Source organism: Colobus angolensis, unplaced genomic scaffold, assembly GCF_000951035.1.
Source record: "Colobus angolensis palliatus isolate OR3802 unplaced genomic scaffold, Cang.pa_1.0 Scaffold23, whole genome shotgun sequence".
In the NCBI taxonomy this organism is placed as follows: domain Eukaryota; kingdom Metazoa; phylum Chordata; class Mammalia; order Primates; family Cercopithecidae; genus Colobus; species Colobus angolensis.
Window position 1 is genome coordinate 18,968,104 of NW_012115488.1, and position 7,218 is coordinate 18,975,321.

Sequence of the window (7,218 nt, forward strand, 5' to 3'; positions counted from 1 at the left end):
ATAAATAAATAAAAACTGGGATCCTCAAGGAATGGGCCAGAGAAAACAAAGATGAAGCTGCAATATTTTGTGCCTAAAGTAAGGAAATGCCTGTAATACACTATGCTAAAAAGTAAGAAAATGGTCAAGACTCATATGGGTATGTAAGAGAGACACGAGATAGCTTGAAGGATCTCCCATTGACCAAATCTATGGTGATTTAGCATTAAAATATATCATGATAATGGCTTATAATGTATTGAGTATGATAGGAATTCTTGATTTCACAGTACTATGAATGAATTAATTAACAAGAGGAAAGGAAAAGTTTTTCCTTACAATAGAAGGGCAACTAGTAAATACAGAAAATAATGTGAGTAATTTTTTAAAAATCACCTAGGTTGTCTTACAGCGTTTTTATAGTTTTGGAATTTATACTTAAGTTTTCAATTCCTTTTTGGTTTTCATGATAAGATGCAAAAAGTACTTGCAACAATAGTAAAAATTTACAAATCAGATTCAATTAAATTTAAGAGCTTCTGTGAAGCAAAATTCTATCAACAGAGTAAACAGACAACCTACAGAATGGGAGAAAATATTTGCAAACTATCTATCTGAAAACATTCTATATCTAGCATCTATAAAGGACTTAAATAAATTTATAAGAAAAAGAAAAACAACCTCATTACAAAGTGGGCAAAGGATATAAACAGACACTATTCGATACAAAGATATGCATGTAGCCAACAAGCATATGATGAAAAGTTCAATGTAACTGATCATTAGAGAAACTAAAATCAAAATCACAATGAGATACTATCCACTACCAGTCAGAATAGCTATTATTAAATATTCAAAAAATAAGAGATGCTGTTGAGGTTGTGGAGAAAAGGGAACATATTACTGGGAGTGTAAATTTGTTCACCAGCTGTGGAAAAGAGTGTGGTAATTCTTCAAAGAGCTGAAAATAAAACTACCACTCAACCTAGCCATTCTATTACGAGGAATGTACCCTGATAAATATAAATCATTCTACCATAAAGAAACAGACATGTGAATGTTCATTGCAGCACTGTTCACAATAACAAAGACATGGAATCAACTTAAATGTCATGAGTGACAGACTGGATAAAGAAAATGTGATGTGTGTGTGTGTGTGTGTGTGTATTATATAGATATATAATGAATACTATGCATCCATAAAAAATGAGATCATGTATTTTGCGGGAACATGGATGGATCTTGAGGCCATTATCCTTAGCAAACTAACACAGAAACAGAGACCCAAATATTGCATTTTCTTACTTATAAGTGGGAGCTAAATGATCAGAACTCATGAACAGAAGGAAGAGAACAACAGACACTGGGGCCTACTTGAGGGTGGCGCATGGGAGAAAGGAGAGGATCAGAAAAAATAACTATAGGGTACTAGACTTAGTACCTGGGCAATGAAATAATCTGTACAACAAACCCCTGTGGCATAACAAACATGCACATGTGCCCCTGAACCTAAAATAAAAGTTAAAAAAAATTACCACAGTACAAAAATACTTAGTTCATGCAAGCATCAATGAATAATAAAATGAGTGAGTGGAATTTTGAGGAAGTCAGTATATTAATGTTTACATCATTTTGATACGGACAGGAGGCAGGGAAATACTAGGTAGAAAGGGCAGGGTCCCTGGCAAGAGTTCCACCCTCAAGCCTGGGTCCGAAGCCCTAAATGAGAACTTCACATCCCTGTTTTCCTGCCTGAATGTTGTCTTTTGGCCTGCCACATCCCCTACCTTGTTCCCATAAAAACCACAAGCCTCCACATCCCCTACTCTATGCCCATAAAAACCCCAAGCTCCACTGGCAGAGCAGCATACCAGTGCAGCAGAGGAGAGAAAAGAAGCAGCATTTCAATATCGAGAGAAGAGGCAGCTGGATATCAGAGACTACGTTTGGGCTTCACGGAAAGATCACCTTCTTCTAACATCATTCCCTTTCCAGCACCCCCTCCATACTGAGAGTCGCTTCCATCACTTAACAAAATCCTACATTTATCACCTTTCAAATTATTCATGTGATATGATTCTTTCCGGTTGCCGGACAAGAATTCGGTATGACTGGGTGCAGGAACCCAAAAAGGCTGTCACACTGACTCTTCACTGAGCTACTTAACACTTAAGCCACCGTGGATGGCAAAGCTAAAAGAGCATTAATTGTAACACACCCCTAGACACTGCTGTGGGACTGGAGCCCAAAAGCACTCGCCCCGCCCAGGTCCCCCCTCACCTCTGTGCTCCCTCCTGGGAGGGGTTGAGCCCAGCGCGTACAAGTAAGTGACGTTGATTCCTGTCAGTGCCAAATTGGCTGGCTGGGTCCAGAGCCAGCGCACAGTTCCCACCTGCAAAAGGGTGAAGGGGACTATCTCATCTCACTTTCAAAATATCTCTCACTAATGCAAAAGAAAATGAAAGTAAACTACAGTGGAAAAATCTACCTACACAACTTTAAGCAAATGACCAAAATTAGCATTACTAATAATATGGCAATTCAAAATTGTGTGATTCTTGATGATTTTGAGAGAAATTAAACATCGCTTATGTGATATTCTTGCCAAAAATGTATTAATTGAATCAATTAATGAGGAAATATTACGGTGACTCTACTTGAGAGACAATCTTTAAAACCTGTTTTCTTAATAATTAACTGTGTACAATGGATAACTGCAATGTGTTTATGCAAATAATGCCATTGTTATAGGAAATAAGCACAGAAATATTGAAGGGTAAAGAGGCCTCATGTCTGCCACTTATTCTCAAATGGGTCATAACATAGCATATATACACATACAAATATACCTACATACATATATAGAGAAAATGACAAAGAAAATATAATAACGTGTTAACAACTAGGTAAGCTGAGTAAAGGATACATAGATGTTCTAGGTACTATTCTTCTGCATTGTAATTTTACATTTTTAAAAAATATTTAAGTCCCAAATATATATTAGTATAATTAAAAGTAAAAATAAATAGAATTAAAAACATTTTCAGATATTTCTTTCCTTCCATAATGCTATCACTGAAACAAATTTTATTAATATCACATAAAATCTTACAAATATATTTGAGGTCCAAAGAAGTTATAGAAAAAGTCAGTTATCTTACAAATAAGAAACGGTTACAAGAAAAACAAAAGGACTTTGATGGAAGGATAATTTTTAAAATGTGGAAATAGAGATAGAAAATCTGATCTGAGTTTCTAAACTTTTTTCAGTTATGAACATTGAATTCAAGAGATATATTTATAATTTCCAAAACAAAATGCACTGACAGGAAAAGTTATATTTTCCAACATTTATGTGTCCCATGATTTTCCCAATGTTGAGAGCTTTTGATTCAAATAGAAATAATGGTGTTAAGAATATTTATTAATATAAAATATATTTTATAATACATTTTCTATCTACCTATACCAAATCTTGTACTACTATTTTTCTTATCTTCAACACTAACAATTTTCTAGATATTCTGCAATGATACTGAGCTTGTTATCTGTCAGAGTTATTGAACTTACCCTTTTGTTTTCTATGATTCTTTCCTTCCAGACATTGACAAGCCTTTCTTGTTTCATGTTTCAACAACTCTCTGATCAAATGCCATGATTTTCGTGAGGTATTCTTTAAGAACTCTCTCCAAAACATGGTCTTTTTTGAATCCCTCAATATTTATCAGCTTTATCTCCCTTGGTAGTATATGAAGCACATTGTATGTTTATCTGTTATTCCTTCAATGGCATCTAGTGTGCAGTGACATTACAAGCAAATGAAGCAGTATTTAAAATGTATTTCAAATTCAACAACTTAGCTACTGACTTCACCAGGATACCCTATTTTTATTATTCCCTTGAATGTTTAGCCAGCAATTATTCAGCCATTAGTTTTTTTATTTTATTATTTCCCAGGGTGTCAATAATATAATAAAATTAATATTCTTTACCTGTGTTTTGTTTTGTTTTTATCTGGTTGTATATCTATGTCTAGATTTATGAATATGTTCTAAATCATAAGACTAACAGAAGCTCTCGCAGTTTTTGGCAAAAAGGCAAGGAGTAAGGGAGGAAAAGGGAATGAATGTATGAGCCACTGACCAGAACCAGTGCTTATGGCTTGTGCTACACAGAGATAGGTTAAAGGAGCCCTAGTGCTGTGTTAGTTCAGATGGTGCCTAAGCTTTAAGTCTTTCTATGCCACCCAATGAACCTGTGTCATCTCACCATCCAATCCCCACTTTTAAGGATATATTCAACCTTTCTTAAGTCTAAACAATATAATTTTTTAAAATGGGGTTGTAATTAGACTAAATTGATACCAATTTAAAAGCTATATTTACATAATAATGTTAAGTTTAGAAAATATTTCAAGATGTAACTACAGAGAAACACCAAAAACATTCCAAAGAACAAAAGCCACATCACACATATACACACACACACACACACACACAATGTTTTAGGAAATAATTTGTTTTTAAAATTCTGTAAAACTATTTGTAAAGTAAAATAGAATTTAGAAAATGGAAATATTTTTGACACATAGTTTAGGCAGCTATACAGTATACTAGGAGCTAGAATTTAGAAAACCTATATGTTTTATAAAATCTTTATTGTTCCTGGTTGGATTTGCAGTTTGAACTGCCAGCCTGCATGCCCCTGCCAAATTTCAAATTGATCTTAGAATATCTAAGATCAATTTGAACACTTTGAAATACTTTGAAATCTATTTTAATCAAATGGGAAATTAAAATAAAAGAAAATTTAAAATAATTTGGCTCTCTTGTTTTCTGTCACTTTCTCCCAGATTCCATTTGCCTGCTCTCTCCTATGTTGCCAGTATAAAATCCACTCTGTTCAGCTTTACTTAATTTGCTGATGGAATTGGAATCCGCTTTGTTCACTTTCTACTGAATTAAAATAGGAAGAAATAATGGACTCTATTCACAAACTCTGAGCTCTGCTTAAAATAGGACCACCTCAGTGGGATCTCCGCCATACCTGGCTGCTTTGTCTCAGTTCTGCTTGACTGAAAATTGACTCTGCAATGTATTTCTGAGGCTTGTTTTTCTTGGTTGCTTTATGGATAAGCATCTGATTCCCTCTGTCTTTGCTTTATTGAAAAATCCTGCACCAATTTTGACTTTGCCAGCCAGAAGAGTAAAAGCAGGTTGTATTCAAAGCAAAGACTAGAAGGAAACTTGATAGCTTGAATGAATAAATAATGAGTGTATATTTTAAATGACTCATGCAAAGCTTTGACAAAAACAATTTTAAGTATCTAATTGTGAAAAATTAATGTATATCAAGTTAGGCAATATGGCTAATGAGTTTCTATATATTTAAATATGTGGAAAATATGAAAATTGGTGTAATTATAGTATAAATTTCAGGAGAGGAATACAAATTGTGGTAGTGTAAATTAATTAACTCATGCCACGATAATTTTAGCCAACTTAATGGGTAGGCTACTGAGGCTTCTTACTACTTAAGATTAACGTTACGACAATTGTTTATATGGCTATAAGGAAGGTTTTATATTTTTTTAAACTTTCCATTACTGTTGACCCATTTTCTTTCTTCTATGATAGTTGAGGCTAGAACATATACCTGTTTTGTTTTTAACCGCTTCATTTGATAGTCAATCAATAACTGAAGATCTACATAAGAAAAATACACTTCTCTCTCAAATTTCTTTTTTCCTTTAGCTACACTCTTCTAGATTCTTACATGTATTTTCCAAGTACCTTTACCCATTCTCTTCTCTAATTCTACACTGAGCAAACCATGGCACTGGAAGTTATTATTAACAGGTATTTTTCTAAGTCCTTCATGTCCAAAAGATAGAAAAAGAATAGTACTGTTGGCTTAAGGACAGAAAACATATTTTAGTATGAAGAAATACTACCTGAAAGTATATGAAAATGTTTTGATAGTGTGGTCAGGATTTCCATTTTTTACCTTGAGTGGATTTCTGACTTCCTAAAGAATTCTGGAGAAAACATATATCAATCCAGTTTTTTTTACAACTTTAGAGATTCTATAAATTTTAGGTAGTTAAGTGGTCACACACAAGTGATATAAAAAAATGTACCACCAGAAGCTTTATTCAAAACTGCTTTTTGTGGCTGGCTTATATCTCTTTCAAGAGGAACCTCACACCTATGCAGCTCTTAAAACCTCATTTCAGCTTTCCTCAGCTGCCGCGAAGGTGCTCGGTCCTTCCGAGGAAGCTAAGGCCGCGTTGGGGTGAGGCCCTCACTTCTTCGGGCGACTAGCACCGCGTCCGGCAGCGCCAGCCCCACGCTTGCCCGCGCTATGGCCTCCATCTCCGAGCTCGCCTGCATCTACTAGGCCCTCATTCTGCACGACGATGAGGTGACCGTCACGGAGGATAAGATCAATGCCCTCATTAAAGCAGCCGATGTGAATGTTGAACCTTTTTGGCCTGGCTTGTTTGCAAAGGACCTGGCCAATGTCAACATTGGGAGCCTCATCTGCAATGTAGGGGCTGGTGGATCTGCTCCAGCAGCTGGTGCTGCACCAGCAGGAGGTCCTGCCCCCTCCACTGCTGCTGCTCCAGCTGAGAAGAAAGTGGAAGCAAAGAAAGAAGAATCCGAGGAGTCTGATGATGACATGGGCTTTGGTCTTTTTGACTAAATCTCTTTTATAACGTGTTCAATAAAAAGCTGAATTTAAAAAAAAAAAAAAAACTCATTTCATTCTGGCTTCTTTTCAAGCAATACCAGAATTAGCCAATTGAGAGAAACTTGATAAATCCATTTGAAAATGAATAAATCTTGTCCTAGAGAATTCCTTTCTAATCTCCTTGTGAACATTTGACATTTGTGTCATCTATAATCCCTGACAGAACTGACTTTCTTGAAATGTCATGGAACTTGTGTCAGTCTCCTGTCCAGATGATTATCCTAAGCATATAGCCTCTATTTTCAACCAAAAAGGAAAGGTGAAAAGGACAGTGGGATAATAAAAGAATGAAAATTATTATGTTGTGATTCTTTTCAAATAGATATGAAATGCAAAAATCTATAAGTTAAACTTCAGCTCAGAAAACCCTAGAAGAAAACCTAGGTAATACCATTCAGGACCTAGGCATGGGCAAGGACTTCATATCTAAAACACCAAAAGCAACAGCAACAAAAGCCAAAATTGACAAATGGGATCTAATTAAAC

General features: G+C 35.3%; 1 pseudogene; it reads left to right on the top strand.

Annotated features, from left to right (window-relative positions):
• The first annotated feature begins 6,342 nt into the window (after nt 1-6,342).
• On the top strand, nt 6,343-6,731 carry LOC105513442 (annotated as a pseudogene).
• The last annotated feature ends 487 nt before the right edge of the window (nt 6,732-7,218 follow it).